The following is a 17,432-nucleotide window of genomic DNA, read 5'->3' on the forward strand; positions in this document are numbered from 1 at the left end:
CCCCCCCCCCAAGATTGAACTCAAAAGCCTGGGTTTAGCAGGAGGGAGGGGGGAAGCAAATGAATGGAGAATAAATCTATTTTTTACATCTTAAGACGACGGCGCAGCATGACTGATAGCCCTTGGCATTTTCTGGGTGCTTGGCAGCAAATACTGGGCGCTTGGCAGTAAGCCTTCAGGTCTACTGCACAATATGATACCCACTGCAGTGTGACAACGATGGATACCAGTCATAATATACTATCTTCTGCCAAAAGGCAAGGGGTTGCTGCTGTGTAGCAATCTAGCCCCACGTCTGCCAGCCCCATGTCTGCCAGCACCCAGATCACCATCGGCCTCTTCTGGGTGCTTAGCAGACAATACTGGGCACTTGGCAGAAAATAGCATACTACGACTCTGCTAACGTGCAATGAGCCAGCAGGGCGCCTGGCAGAAAATAGCATACTATGACTGATAACCATCATTGTCTGCCCGGGTGCCCATGATCGACAGCCACTGCAGTACGACGACGACGGTTACCAGTCGTAATAAACCATCTTCTACCAAAAGGCAAGGGGCTGGTGCAATGCAGCCCCACGGCTGCCAGCCCCACAGCTGCCTGCACCCAGATCGCCAATGAAGGCTACCAGTCATGCTGCACCGTCTACCGCCAAAAGGCAGTAAGCTGCTGCTGCTGTTTAGCAATGCAGTCCCACGTTTGCCGGCACCCGGAAGAGATATGGTGACGGTAAGCTGAGCTGAGCGGGCTCAATGCTTGGCGTGGTATGTTGTCTGCACAGGTAACCCAGGTAAAAAGGCGCGAATCTATTGTCTGCCGTTGCTGTGACGGCGGGGGAGGGGCCTGACGCAATGTACCCAGAACCCCTCGCGGCACTGCTTTGCATCATCCGGGCATTGCGATCTCAACCCATAATTCCAATGGGCGCCGGAGGCTCCGGGAACTGTGGGATAGGTACCATAGTGCAATGCGCCGGAAGTCGACGCTAGCCTCGGTACTGTGGACGCGGTCCGCCGACTTCATGCACTTAGAGCATTTTAGGTGAGGACACACACAATCGGCTGCATACAACCGGTTTCTATAAAACCGGCTTCTATAAATCCGACCTAATTCTGTAGTGTAGACATAGCCTTAGAGTCACTATTTCCCAGGATAGTCCCCCTTTATGTAAATATGGCCTACATTTTTTGTTCCTAGAGGCATACATTTAGGTGTATTGAAACACAGTCCAGATTGCTCCGTATCAGTGACTTGTCCTCTTCATTATTGGCCCCTCCCCCAATTTTTGGGTCATTTGCAAACTTTATCTTCCAAATCATAGGTAAAAATATTAAATAAGGTAGGGCAAGAATGGATCCCTGCAGGGGCCTACTAGAAACATCCACTTGATGATTCCCCGTTTACAATTACATTTTTAAACTTATTAATTAGCCGGATTTTAATCCATTTAATGTATGGCATGTTAAATTTGCATCATTCTAGTTTTTTTTAATCAAAATGTTGTGCAGTACCTAGTCAAATGCTTTACAGAAGCTTGTTACATCAACCAAACTTATCATCTCATCAAAAAAGATATCAGGTTAGTCTGACAGGATCTATATTCCATAAATTCATGTTGATTGGTATTAATTATATTACCTTCTTATTATTATTTATTAAATGAATCTCATATCAGCTTCTCCATTATCTTGCCTGGGGCTGATGTCAGACTGACAGGTGTACAATGAACTGAGACCTCCTGTTTGCCCTTTTAAATATTGGCATAACATTAACTTTCTTCCAGTCTTCTTAAACTTCCCTGCTGTTCCAAGATTTACTGAAAATCAACATTAATGGTCCAGTGAGCTCCTCAGCCAGCTTGTTTAAAACTCTTGGATGCAAGTGATCCAGACTTGCTGGTTTTAAAAATGTCTGACTTTAATAGCTGCTGTTTTGCATTCTCATGAGTTACTATTGGAATGGAAAGAGTGTCATCATATGATATGAGTACATCTGGGTTTTTTTTTCAAATGCAGAATAGAAATATTTATTGAACACTTCTGCCTCTTCTATGTTATTAATAATTCTACCACTTCCATGTGGCAATGGAACAATACTAGTGTTTATGATTCTTTTTGTTCTTAACAAATCATTGATAAATGCAAATAAACTTTTTTTTAATAAAAATGAAAAGTGGAAAATAATCCATTGTTTCCTTTTCCTACAGGAAGAAAGGGTGTTTGTAGGGCAGTTCAAGCTAATGGATGTCAGTGTAACTAAAGGCTTGATCTTACTGTCCTCCTGACTCACCGAAATTATCTTTTCTCAGCATAGTTCCTTTAATTCCTAGCCCTTCGACAGTGCTTTTCATCAGTAGATCTCAAAGTGCTTTACAAAGGCCATCAGTAGCATTATCCCCATTTTACAAATAGGAAAATGAGAGACAGAGGTAAAGTGGGTTACCCAAGATCACCCAGTAGGCCATTGGTAAGGCAAGGCAAGGACTAGAATCTAAGTCTCCTGTGTTCTAGTCCAGCGTGCTATCCACTAAGTCAACTTGCATAACAAGTCATGTTGAATCAATCTCAACATTCATAAAGCTACTTCTGTATTGCATGCCACATAGATAGACCTAGATCAGTCAGTTTGTAATAGTAATGTTCCAATTTGCTGTTTTAATCTTTGATTTACTAATTGCTTTTTTGAAATTTGATAAGCAGCACAAGGGTCAGAATAAATTAATAATGAGCTCAGTTACATCAAAATGACCTAATTATCACATCTTCCAAAAATCATCAGTGATTAATTTTTTTCAGCAAGTATAAATCCCAACTTTGCAAAACAGAAAACAAGGGACACGATCACCAGAATTCAAGGAGAGGTGACCAAAATTAGAGACATCAATTTGGATGCATTTAAGTACCACTTCATAAAGTATTTGAAAATCTGATCATGAGCTCAACCAAAGGATTAAGTATCATTAGACGGTAAGATCTTTGGGGCAGATACTGTCTCTTATTATGCACCTAGCACAAAGGGGCTGCAATTTAATTATCTGCAGAAATAAGGAAGAAATCTCTCTTATACTATGGACCAGATTTTGACACCTTTATTCACATTGAACAACAGTGCCTTACTTTATAAATAGTCCCATTAATTTTAGTGAAGCTCCTCAGTGTAAGGTACAACGCACCATGAGTTAGGAGACTAGAATCTGATCCTATATGAGTTGGCCAACCAGAGAGTAATATATTACTTTAAGCAAAAAAGGGGTTTTCTCCGTATCCATGGCTCTTTCTTTAGCTGCAATGGGAAAGTTATTAAAGAAGGACTGTCTATAAATAGAGGGCAACATTTTCAGAAGCTTATATAGTCAAAATTGGCGGTTTAGGAGAATAAAACGGGAGTAAGGATTGGCTCCTCTGGCCTCAAAGCATTCTCCAACAGATCTGCTAGTCAGGCCTCATGGGTTCTGTGTATCCAGAAAGATGAGCCATCCAAAGGGACAATCCTAGGATGTGATTCAAGTATCAGGTCCTCTTGTTGGGGTACTGAAACTCCCCTCCTTTCTCCACTCCCACATGTCCATTAACTGTTGGAAGGACAATGGGCTGGTCTGCACTAGGGGGTGGGGATCGATCCAAGATACGCAACTTCAGCTACGCGAATAGCGTAGCTGAAGTCGAAGTATCTTGGATCGAATTACCTGGGGTCCAGACAGCACAGGATCGATGGCCACGGCTCCCCCATCGACTGCGCTACCGCCGCTCGCTCTGGTGGAGTTCCAGAGTCGATTGTGAGTGCTTTCGGGGATCGATATATCGCGTCTTAACGAGACGCGATATATCGATCCCGGATAAATCGATTGCTACTCGCCGTTACGGCAGGTAGTGAAGACGTACCCAATGAGTCTGGGATTTGTAATTTTGAGGAATGTTTTGTTTCTTAAGAATTTATTTGTGTTTCTTTGTCTTCATCTACATTCTCTGCTGTGGAGCAAATAGACATTATGGCTTAAATCAAATGTAGCAGAGATACTCTTGGAAGTGTAGAGGTGCTTGTATCCAGAAGAGTCATATTCATCTTTTCAGTATGTTATAGGGAATAGGGATTGACTTTGTGACACTGTATGTTTGGGTATATCTCCCAGGGCTGCGTTTGTACACATTTTACAGTAGCAGATATAATATGGTAATTTTGAATTTGTAAATAGTTTACCTGGATTTTTGTACATATTTTATATTTTAAATAACTAATATTATTGATAACATAACTCTCTTATTCATGTTTATCTGCTGAGCAGTAATTGTTGAATTCAGTGCATTGAAAACTGTAATATTTGTGAACAAATCAATTATGCAATCTCTAATACAAATTCAATATGACCTATTTATCCAAAAGATGGGCCTAATTCCTAACATCTGTGTCCAGATCTGAACTTCCCCAAATCTCAGGAGTGTTCAGATGCAGGGACTGGTTCTGACCTATGTCAAAGTCATGCAGCTTTTTTTTTTATTATTATTTGCATTGTATGATTTAATATGTTGGATTTTAAAGAAGATAAAGTAAGTGTTGGGATTCAGGCCATTCTCTCATTTAGATTCATTAACGAAGAATAAAGCACTTATTTCTATCAAGTATAATTAAATTGAACTGGAGAGCAGGTGTTTAAATGTACACAGGGTGATTCACTCTGAATGTTAAAAATGTTTTAAGACTCTCTGTCCCTACCCTGGGGATGTTGTACAACAGCTTGGCTATAAACTTGTAAACTCAGTTTACAGTTCTGCTGGGAAAACTGAATGTTTTGATTACAAATTTAGACTCTTCATCCCAAGAGGTCCCACTAGATCCCAGGGTCAGAGATAAATTCAGGCACCTTTTGCATGCAGTGTGTGTTCCAGAACAATTATTCAAAACATATGTGCCTACCCACTGAAAGATCAAATACCCTTTAGTGCCGGGGAACAGCTGTTTGTATATTGCGTGACAATAAGTACTCTTTTCTGTTCTTAATCAGTGCCAGTTCTACCACTGGGGCATCTGAGACACTGGCCCACTCCGAACATTGGGCGGGGGGGGGGGGCGAATTAAAGAACAAAACGTTTTTATTTTTTATCCCAGGTGCAGCAACTTGCTCCAAAATTACCAATAGAATTTCTAATGGGGACTCCAAAGCAACAGCAGCATTTCAGTTTTTCCAAGTACCATTATTAATGGATGAATGTGTAGAGAAATGGGTTCTGGAACCATACTAAAACTTTTGCTTCTAGAACTGCCACAAACTTTTTATAAACCCCTATTCAGAAAAGATGGGGGGGGGGCTTAAAAATATAAATATAAATAAGTCACTGAGCCAAATTAACTGCAGGTGTGAGTGGTTACAGCTCTATTGAAAAAGGGTTGGACACACTCGAGCACATGGGGGGGACTGAGGGTGGGATTCACAAGGGGATTTTACGCACTGCAACACTCAGCTTTGCAATGGCTAACTTAGGTGTCTGCCACCTTGTGGAATTCACAGGCCCAAGTTAGGCGCTCAGGCTATCTATACAATGCATGAGAGAGTTAAGTACCTAAGAAAGAGATTCACAAAATCTAGCATGCTGAATGGGGAGCAGCGTAAGGTAGCCAATAGGAAATGCTGAGGAGAGGGGTATGGCCTAAGCCCCACCCTTCAAAGGGAGTTAGGTGCCTACTTCAATTCAGGATTCGCAGCTATGAACCCTCTCCTGGAGTTAGGTGCCTAAGGTATTGTCATGTGGTCACATTATTTATAAACTGTCCATCTCTATACAGGAAGCAAGATTATTCCCTCCATAATATAAAAGTTCCAGAAAAAGAATGTGTTTGAAATGTTTTAGCAAGACGTTTATAAAAAGGATTACTGACAAAGTTGTTGTTGTTCATTTCTATGGCAAGGAGGTTTATAGGTAAAAACTTGTCTCGTTTCTGTATACATAGTAAATGAGAGAGATTAGCTAAAATTCCCTTTTAAGAGTGGATTAAGCAAGCTTTTTACTATTCACTAAGAAAAAATGTTTGAGTGCCATAAATTTACAATCCACCAAAGTAGATATACATTACAAAGAAATGTACTGTATAGCACACTTATCCAATGTAATAATACTTATTACTTTACATTTTCAGAGCCTAAAATACGTTCATTAACTCCATTAATCCTCTATGAGACAGGGGGTTTTGTTGCCATTTCACAGACCAGATTTGTACCGGTGTAACTGAGAGTGGAACTTTGCTCAGAGAGACAAAGTGATTTGCTCAAGGCCACACAGTAAGTCGGAACAGAGCCAGGATTGTTGCTCAGGAGCTCCTGGCGTTTAGTCCCATGAGCTAACATGACTATCAGTGGAAACCTTTAGCTCAACTGTTATATACAGTTCTTACCATCTTTTTCCCTCTAAGAATATTTTAGTTACTTCATAGACCCATAGACTCATGGACTTTAAGGTCAGAAAGGACCATTATGATCTTCTAGTCTGACCTCCTGCACAATGCAGGCCACAGAATCTCACCCACCACTCCTGTAACAAACCCCTGACCTATGTCTGAGCTATTGAAGTCCTCAACTTGTGGTTTAAAGACTTCAAGGTGCAGAGAATCCTCCAGCAAGTGACCCGTGCCCCATGCTGTAAAGGAAGGTAAAAAATCCTCAGGGCCTCTGTCAATCTGCCCTGGAAGAAAATGCCTTCCCGACCCCAAATATGGGGATCAGCTAAACTCTGAGCATGTGGGTAAGACTCACCAGCCAGAACCCAGGAAAGAATTCTCTGTAGTAACTCAGATCCCACCCTATCTAGTGTCCCATCACAGGCCATTGGACATATTTACTGCTAATAGTCAAAGATCAATTAATTGCCAAAATTAGGCTATCCTATCATACCATCCCTTCCATAAACTTATCAAGCTTAGTCTTGAAGCCAGATATGTCTTTTGCCTCCACTGCTCCCCTTGGAAGGCTATTCCAGAACTTCACTCCTCTGATGGTTAGAAACCTTCGTCTAATTTCAAGTCTAAACTTCCTAATGGCCAGTTTATATCCATTTGTTCTTGTGTCCACCTTGGTACTGAGCTTAAATAATTCCTCTCCCTCCCTGGTATTTATCCCTCGGATATATTTATAGAGAGCAATCATATCTCTCCTCAGCTTTCTTTTGGTTAGGCTAAACAAGCCAAGCTCTTTGAGTCGCCTTTCATATGACAGGTTTTCCATTCCTCGGATCATCCTAGTAGCCCTTCTCTGAACCTGTTCCAGTTTGAATTCATCCTTCTTAAACATGGGAGACCAGAACTGCACACAATATGCCAGATGAGGTCTCACCAGTGCCTTATATAACGGTACTAACACCTCCTTATCTCTACTGGAAATACCTCGCCTGATGCATCCCAAGACCGCATTAGCTTTTTTCACAGCCATATCACATTGGCGGCTCATAGTCATCCTGTGATCAAACAATACTCCGAGGTCCTTCTCCTCCTCTGTTACTTCCAACTCATGCGTCTCCAACTTATAACAAAAATTCTTGTTATTAATCCCTAAATGCATGACCTTGCACATTTCACTCTTAAATTTCATCCTATTACTATTACTCCAGTTTACAAGGTCATCGAGATCTTCCTGTAGGATCTCCCGGTCCCGCTCTGTACTGGCAATACCTCCCAGTTTAGTGTCATCCGCAAACTTTATTAGCACATTCCCACTTTTTGTGCCAAGGTCAGTAATAAAAAGATTAAATAAGATTGGTCCCAAAACCGATCCCTGAGGAACTTCACTAGTAACCTCCTTCCAGCCTGACAGTTCACCTTTCAGTACGACCCGTTGTAGTCTCCCCTTTAACCAGTTCCTTATTCACCTTTCAATTTTCATATTAATCCTCATCTTTTCCAATTTAGCTAATAATTCCCCATGTGGAACCATATCAAATGCCTTACTGAAATCGAGGTAAATTAGATCCACTGCGTTTCCTTTATCTAAAATATCTGTTATCTTCTCAAAGAAGGAGATCAGGTTGGTTTGGCACCTTTTGTAAAACCATGTTGTATTTTGTCCCAATTACCATTGATCTCAATGTCCTTAACTACTTTCTCCTTCAAAAATTTTCCCAAGACCTTTCATACTACAGATGTCAAACTAACAGGCCTGTAGTTACCCAGATCACCATTTTTTCCTTTCTTAAAAATAGGAATTATGTTAGCAATTCTCCAGTCATACGGTAGGACCCCTGAGTTTACAGATTCATTAAAAATTCTTGCTAATGGGCTTGCAATTTCATGTGCCAGTTCCTTTAATATTCTTGGATGAAGATTATCTGGGCCCCCCAATTTAGTCCCATTAAGCTGTTCGAATTTGGCTTCTACCTCGGATATGGTAATATCTACCTCCATATCCTCATTCCCATTTGTCATCCTACCATTATCCCTAAGCTCCTCATTAGCCTCATTAAAGACTGAGGCAAAGTATTTGTTTAGCTATTGGGCCATGTCTAAATTATCCTTAACCTCCACTCCATCCTCCGTGTTTAGCGGTCCCACTTCTTCTTTCTTTGTTTTCTTCTTATTTATATGGCTATAGAACCTTTTACTATTGGTTTTAATTCCCTTTGCAAGGTCCAACTCTACATGGCTTTTGGCTTTTCTCACTTTATCCCTACATGTTCTGAACTCAATAAGGTAGCTTTCCTTGCTGATCCCTCCCATCTTCCACTCCTTGTAGGCTTTCTGGTTTTTCTTAATCACCTCTGTGAGATGCTTGCTCATCCAGCTTGGTCTACAACTCCTGCCTATGAGTTTTTTCCCCTTTCTTGGGATGCAGGCTTCTGATAGTTTCTGCAACTTTGACTTGAAGTAAATCCAGGCCTCCTCCACCTTTAAATCCACAAATTCTTCAGTCCAATCCACTTCCCTAACTAATTTCCTTAATTTTTTAAAGTTAGCCTTTTGAAATCAAAAACCCTAGTCACAGATCTGTGACTAAATTTTTGTTTATCCTTCCATTTAGTTTGAACTGAATTAGCTCATGATCACTTGAACCAAGGTTGTCCCCTACAACCATTTCTTCTATGAGGTCCTCATTACTCACCAAAACCAAATCTAAAATGGCATCCCCTCTTGTTGGTTCAGCAACTACTTGGTGAAGGAATCCATCAGCTATCGCATCCAGGAAAATCTGAGCCCTATTATTACTACTAGCATTTGTCCTCCAGTCTATATCTGGGAAGTTAAAGTCTCCCATGATCACACAATTCCCATTAGTATTTACTTCATTAAAAACATTAAAGAGGTCTCTATCCATGTCCAAATAGGATCTCGGCGGTCTATAGCACTTCCTTAAAATATAAAACACAAGTCCTTATATACCGAGCCCCAATCTTTCATTGATATATAGCACCCATAGAGTTGGCGCCTATGGATTTATTCTACCACATGGAGGGAGTCAAACATGTTGGAGCCATGTTAGTCGAAGATGGGCATACAGAGATTTTTAGAAAATTCCAGAAAACTCTGCTGAAGGTTTGTACAATTTGCATGCGATCATGCAGGATAAATTAAACTCCCTATGAAGTCAACTGGTGTTGTGCATGCATATCTGTTAGTCAAATTTTCCGTTTGTGACTAGAGCTCTTACTAATACACCACAAGAACATGACATCAAGAGTCTGTGGTCATTTCAGATACAAATTCGACTGTCACAGCCCTAGCACTCCTGTTGTTTCGGCAAAGCATATCTTGCAGTCATCTGGTTTTTTTATATCCTCCTTTGTCTGTCTATGAAAATATCTCATGTATTTGCCACATACTATGGTCACAATTCAAAAGCGTCTTCCGTTTTTAAAGATTCTACTGGTTTTAAAGAGATTTCTTGGGAGAAATTCTGGCCCCAGTGAAGTTAATGGGAGTCTTGCCATAAGATTTTAAGAAGGCCACAATGTCACCCCTTATACTAAAATTGAGAATTCCTGTAGAACTGGTAGAAGTTGCGCCAATTATTGAAATCCTCATTTAAGGAAAGCTACCCTTGGGCAAGTTAACACAGCTGAAAACTAATTCTGGAGTAACGCCATCAGTTTGAAACATTCCTTTTTAAGCATTTTGACTCCGATAGAGGTACTCTGTATGGACAGCAGTGTAAATTATAGCAGAACCCATTGACTTCAGTGAGTTTTGTCAAAGTAAGACCTGAGTAATGAGTAAGAACTTTAGATTTGGCCCATGTCACTTAAATTATGTCTATTGATATTGTAATGGGTTTTTCCTACATGACTACAGCACTTTTGCAGCAGAAAAGAGACACGGTCCCCAACAAAATCAGTCTGCCCCTCCCCCCCGCATCACTGCATCTGAAACCTTTGGCACTATGATTACAGTGAGTCATATTCCCCTCTTGTTAAATCTATGTCATCCCAATAGAGCCTGTCTGTGCACTAGAATGATTACAAGTATATAAATGCAATCGTGTGGTATGCAAATGTGAAAATAACAGCATACTGGTATATAGTGATGGGAATGCTTAATCAGCTTTCTGTGTAAAATGGAGATGCAATATACATTACTGTAATTCATGACAAAAGATACTTTCTGCGTCTTCTTGTGGTCTTTCTGTGACTTTTATTAATAGTGTTCTGGAAAATCCAGGTCAGTATTGCAGCGAAGGCAAAGGGAAGCACTGGAATAAATAATGTTCTAAATCATTTTACTTTTCTGATCAGAAGGACACTGTTAGTAAACATACAAAAGGCAGGTTGGATGTGGTGTGCATGCCATTGAACATCAAGACATTGTTGGATGTGGTGTGCATGCCATTGAACATCAAGACATTGTTAGGAAAGATTTCAGTTTCAAAGGTCATTTATAATAAGAATTCTTTACTAACTAGTGTGGATATTTGTAAGATTTAAATAGTATAAATGAACCAGACATTTCAGATCTAGACTCACTCAATGTGTGGGGTTTGTTAGATATAAAGTTTTGGCTTAGGCCTGTCTCTAGCAAGCAGAATACTAAACCAAAAAAAAACCAACCCAAAAACAACACCCCCGCCCCAGAAATTACTGTATTTCATTTTCTAAAACTTCTTCTGAAACCAACACTCTATCACAACACAATATCTCCATATGCTCTTGTGAGAAAATGTAGTGTCCGTTCAGTATCTGATATAATCTCCTAATAGGAGACCATATCTTGCTTCTTTCAGGTGGGCAGACTCAGGAGGAGGATGGGTCTTTTCTGTGGTCCTTTTATCCTATTTTTGGATGAAGTATTTTCTCATTTTAGCTGGGAATTGTGGACTAAGTTTCTGTCTGTTGGGGGGCAGTGAAATCTGTTGTTTTCTTTTTTTTCGGGGGGGGGGAGGCCTCAAATCCTTCTCAGAGCCTTGATGTAACCTCAGTTTTCCCCTATTGCTTCCCCAATTCAAAACTCAACATTATGACAAATGCCCCAAATGCAGCTATCTCAAAAAACTGACATTGTTATAACTATTTTGGGTCAGGCACCAAAAAAAAAAATTGGGGGGGAAAGTCATTTTGGGCTGATCCCAACAAAGAATTTTTGAATTTTTTGATTAAAGTTGGAAAACAAATAATTTCCTTTAGATTTCAAGTGTTTTTATATGGTTTACATAGCTTTTAAAATAAAATTAAGGGAAATTCTGAAATGAAATATCTGTCCCAAAACAAAGTTGAAACATTTTGATGAATGTTATGACACTTCTGAATTTTATTTCCAACCAAAAAAATTCACCAAAACTGTCTGAAATTTGGAAGTTATTTCAGTCAGCTGCATTTTTGGGGAAAAAAGATATTTGCACAAAAATTTCATCCAGCTCTAAGTATTTCTCCTGAGTCTGGTGTAGAGGTCTATAGAGAGCACTGGGAGATGATTGTGTGTGCTGTTCCCTAAATGCCCCACCTCCATGCAGTTCAGAGGAATGAAGGGGATTATAACAGAAATGGCTACTCCCTGTTAACAGTACCAGTTTTACCTGGTACTTCTATAACTGAGAAGTGTTACATTATTTAAGTGCCATAGGCCTGGTCCCCACTAAGCCCCCACTTCAGACTAAGGTACGCAAATTCAGCTACGTTAATAACTGAATTCGAAGTACCTTAGTCCGAACTTACTGCGGGTCCAGACGCGGCAGGCAGGCTCCCCCGTCGATGCCGCGTACTCCTCTCGCCGAGCTGGAGTACCGGCGTTGACGGTGAGCACTTCCGGGATCGATCCCAGAACATCGATTGCCTGCCACCGGACTCTCCGGTAAGTGTAGACGTACCCATAGATAGCTTTTTGCAGTACTTCAGTATCTGCTGCAAAGGTTTATATGAAAAATTCAGCCAAACTACTAAATGAAATGTATCCCCAAAGGCAGAATAAATTAGGGCTAAAATACAGGAGCATTCCCAGAAGATAAAGAGAAGAGTATATAAAATAGGAATCAGTTATTTCAACTATCAGCCACACACATTTCCAAAACATATAAAAATGAGTACCGCATATACTCATTCATTAGCCTGTTCATTTATAAGCCGACCCCCCAAAATGGATAGGTAAAAATAGCAAAAATTGTATGACCCTTTCATAAGCCGACCCTATATTTCAGAGGTTGGAAAAATTTGGCTCCTGGCCCGTCACGGTAAGCCGCTGGCACACCACTTCCTGCAGCTCCCATTGGCTGGGAACGGCGAACCGCGGCCACAGGGAGCTGTGGGGCTCCATGCCTGCAGACGCTCCAGGTAAACAAAATGACAATGTATTAGATATTCAATTCAATGATTCTACAGAGTTTAAAATCATCAAATTTTGGTGTAGACCCGTTTATAAGCCAACCCCCGCTCTTTGATGCATCACTTTTGTACCAAAAATACCTGGCTTATGAATGAGTATATACGGTAGTTCTTTTCTTCCATGTACATATGTAGCAAACATTTCGAGAAAAGGGAAACAAATAATTTCACCTAAGTATGTTCTAGGCTTAGCATATGTTGCGTTTTCTACCTCTCACTTGCAAAATGTTTTTAGAAATTGGTCCAAACCACAACATTAGTATCAGCATTAAAAATATCTGAAAGTTTGGGAGGTGAGGAACTGTGGTTCAGATCTAAAGCTTTGGCTCAGATCATTATAGGGATGGGGGTTAAAAGCAAAATTCAGACACAGATCCTGATTCAGATTGTAATCTCTTCAAAAGGGTAAGGAGGATGAAGACTGACGTTTGACTGAGCCTGTTTCTAACTTGTTTCCATGCATTCAATTACAATGAAACCCTGAGTTACTAGCACCTCAGGAATGGAGATTGTTCATAAGTCTAAACAAAAGGTTATGGTTGTTCTTTTACAACTGAATATTGACCTAATACAGCTTTGAAACTTTACTATGCAGAAGAAAAATGCTGCTTTCCCTTTTTTTTTTTTTTTAGTAGTTTATGTTTAACACAGTACTGTACTGTATTTGCTTTTTTTGTTTTTGTTTTTTGTCTCTGCTGCTGCCTGATTGCATACTTTGGTTCCAAATGGGGCGAGTGATTGACTGGTCAGTTCGTAACTCTGAGGGTATGTCTACACTATGAAATTAGGTCAAATTTATAGAAGCCGGTTTTATAGAAATCGGTTTTATACAGTCGATTGTGTGTGTCCCCACATAAAATGCTCTAAGTGCATTAAGTCGGCGGACCGCGTCCACAGTACCGAGGCTAGCGTCGACTTCCGGAGCGTTGCACTGTGGGTAGTTATCTCACAGTTCCCGCAGTCTCCGCCGCCCATTGGAATTCTGGGTTGAGATCCCAATGCCTGATGATGCAAAAACAGTGTCGCAGGGGGTTCTGGGTACATGTCGCCAGGCCCCTCCCCCTCCGTCAGAGCAACGGCAGACAATCGATTCGCGCCTTTTTACCTGGGTTACCTGTGCAGAAAACATACCACGGCAAGCATGGAGCCCGCTCAGCTCAGCTCAGCTCACCGTCACCATATGTCATCTGGGTGCCGGCAGACGTGGTACTGCATTGCTACACAGCAGCAGCTAATTGCCTTTTGGCAGTAGATGGTGCAGTATGACTGGTAGCCATCATCGGCTATCTGGGTGCTGGCAGACGTGGGGCTGCATTGCTATACAGCAGCAGCTCCTTGCCTTTTGGCAGTGGATGGTGTATTACGACTGGTATCCGTCGTCGTCGTACTCCTCAGTGAGTTCGGTCAGAGGCACCTGGGCAGACATGTTTTGTCTCCTGGAGACTCAGTCCTGCCGGCAGTCCTATTGAACCGTCTTGACGATGATGGCTAGCAGTCATAATACAGCATTTTCTGCCAAGCACCCAGAAGATGCCGATGGCTATCAGTCATGCTGCACCGTCTGCTGCCAGCTTAAGATGTAAAAAATAGATGGACCAGATTTGTTCTGTATTCATTTGCTTCCCCCTCCCTCCGTGAAATCAACGGCCTGCTAAACCCAGGGTTTTGAGTTCAATCTTTGGGGGGGCCATTCTGTGTGACAGTTGTTTGTGTTTCTCCCTGATGCACAGCCACCTTTGTTGATTTTAATTCCCTGTACCTGTAAGACATGTCGTCACTCACCCCTCCCTTCCTCCCTCCCTCCGTCAGACAATAGTTTCACGCCTTTTTTCAGCCCAGACGCCATAGCACTGGGATCATAGAGCCCGCTCAGATCACCGTGGCAATTATGAGCACTATGAACACCATGCGCATTGTCCTGGAGTATATGCAGAGCCAGAACATGCCAAAGCAAAACCAGATGAGGAGGCAATTGCAGCGATTGCAGCGCGGCGACGAGAGTGATGAGGAAATTGACATGGACATAGACCTCTCACAAAGTACAGGCCCCAGCAATGTGCAAATCATGGTGTTACTGGGGCAGGTTCATGGCGTGGAATGCCGATTCTGGGCCCGGGAAACAAGCACAGACTGGTGGGACCGCATCGTGTTGCAGGTGTGGGACGATTCCCAGTGGCTGCGAAACTTTCGCATGCGTAAGGGCACTTTCATGGAACTTTGTGACTTGCTTTCCCCTGCCCTGAAGCGCCAGAATACCAGGATGAGAGCAGCCCTCACAGTTGAGAAGCGAGTGGCGATAGCCCTGTGGAAGCTTGCAACGCCAGACAGCTACCGGTCAGTCGAGAATCAATTTGGAGTGGGCAAATCTACTGTGGGGGCTGCTGTGATCCAAGTAGCCAACGCAATCAAAGACCTGCTGATATCAAGGGTAGCGACTCTGGGAAACATGCAGGTCATAGTGGATGGCTTTGCTGCAATGGGATTCCCAAACTGTGGTGGGGCAATAGACGGAACCCATATCCCTATCTTGTCACCGGAGCACCAAGCCACCGAGTACATAAACCGCAAGGGGTACTTTTCAATGCTGCTGCAAGCCCTGGTGGATCACAAGGGACTTTTCACTAACATCAACGTGGGATGGCCGGGACAGGTACATGATGCTCGCATCTTCAGGAACTCTGGTCTGTTTCAAAAGCTGGAGGAAGGGACTTTCTTCCCGGACCAGAAAATAACCGTTGAGATGTTGAAATGCCTACCGTTATCCTTGGGGACCCAGCCTACCCCTTAATGCCATGGCTCATGAAGCCGTACACAGGCAGCCTGGACAGTAGTCAGGACCTGTTCAACTATAGGCTGAGCAAGTGCCGAATGGTGGTGGAATGTGCATTTGGACGTTTAAAAGTGCGCTGGCGCAGTTTACTGACTCGGATAGACCTCAGCGAAGCCAATATTCCAGTTGTTATTGCTGCTTGCTGTGCGCTCCACAATATCTGTGAGAGTAAAGGGGAGACATTTATGGCGGGGTGGGAGGTTGAGGCAAATCGCCTGGCCACTGATTACACGCAGCCAGACACCAGGGCGGTTAGAAGAGTACAGCAGGGCGCAGTGCACATCAGAGAAGCTTTGAAAATGAGTTTTGTGACTGGCCAGGCTATGGTGTGAAACTTCTGTTTGTTTCTCCTTGATAAACCCTCCGCCCCCCGCCCCTTTCACTCTACTTCCCTGTAAACTAACCACCCTCCCCTCCCCACTTCGAGCACCGCTTGCAGAGGCAATAAAGTCATTGTTACTTCACATTCATGCATTCTTTATTAATTCATCACACAACTAGTGGGATAACTGCCAAGGTAGCCCAGGAGGGGTGGGAGAGGAGGGAAGGAAAAGGACACACTGCAGTTTAAAACGTTAAAACTTTAACACTTATTGAAGGCCAGCCTTCTGATGCTCGGGCAATCATCTGGGGTGGAGTGACTGGGTGGCCGGAGGCCCCCCCACTGCGTTCGTGGGCGTCTGGGTGAGGAGGCTATGGAACTTGGGGAAGAGGGCTGTTGGTTACACAGGGGCTGTAGCGGCGGTCTCTGCTCCTGCTGCCTTTCCTGCAACTCAACCATATGCTGGAGCATATCAGTTTGATGCTCCAGCAGCCGGAGCATCGACTCTTGCCTTCTGTCAGCAAGCTGACACCACCTATCCTCTTCAGCCCGCCACTTGCTCTCTTCAGCCCGCGATTCAGCCCGCCACCTCTCCTCTCATTCATATTGTGCTTTTTTGCACTCTGACATTGACTGCCTCCACGCATTCTGCTGTGCTCTGTCAGCGTGGGAGGACATCTGGAGCTCCGAGAACATATCATCCCGAGTCCACCGTTTTCTCCTTCTAATCTTCACTAGCCTCTCTGAAGGAGAAACATTTGCAGCTGGTGGAGGAGAAGGGAGAGGTGGTTAAAAAAGACACATTTTAGAGAACAATGGGTACACTCTTTCACGTTAAATTTTGCTGTTCACATTACACAGTACATGTGCTTTCGTTACAAGGTCGCATTTTTCCTCTTATATTGAGGGCCTGCCGGTTTGGTGTGAGAAATCACTCACGCAGTGCCAGGCAACAGATTTTGGCTTGCAGGCAGCCACGGTAAGCCACAGTCTTTTGGCTTTTTTAACCTTCTTAACATGTGGGAATGGTTTCAAACAGTAGCGCCCTCATTTCCCATACCAAGCTCCCATTGGGTTGGCCATTTAAAATGGGTTTGCAATGTAAAAGGAGGGGCTCCGGTTTCCGGGTTAACATGCAGCACAAACCCAACTACCCCCCCACACACACACACAATTCTCTGGGATGATCACTTCACCCCTCCCCCCCACCGCGTGGCTAACAGCGGGGAACATTTCTGTTGAGCCGAGCAGGAACGGGCACCTCTGAATGACCCCTTAATAAAATCATCCCATTTCAACCAGGTGACCGTGAATGATATCACTCTCCTGAGGATAACAAAGAGAGATAAGGAATGGATGTTGTCTGCATGCCAGCAAACACCGGGAGCATATGCTGCCATGCTTTGTTATGCAATGATTCCAGACTACGCGCTACTGGCCTGGCGTGGTAAAGTGCCCTACCATGGCGGACGGGATAAGGCAGCCCTCCCCAGAAACCTTTTG

This window comes from Terrapene carolina, unplaced genomic scaffold (assembly GCF_002925995.2).
Source record: "Terrapene carolina triunguis isolate 2854851 unplaced genomic scaffold, T_m_triunguis-2.0 Scaffold111, whole genome shotgun sequence".
Lineage (NCBI taxonomy): Eukaryota > Metazoa > Chordata > Testudines > Emydidae > Terrapene > Terrapene triunguis.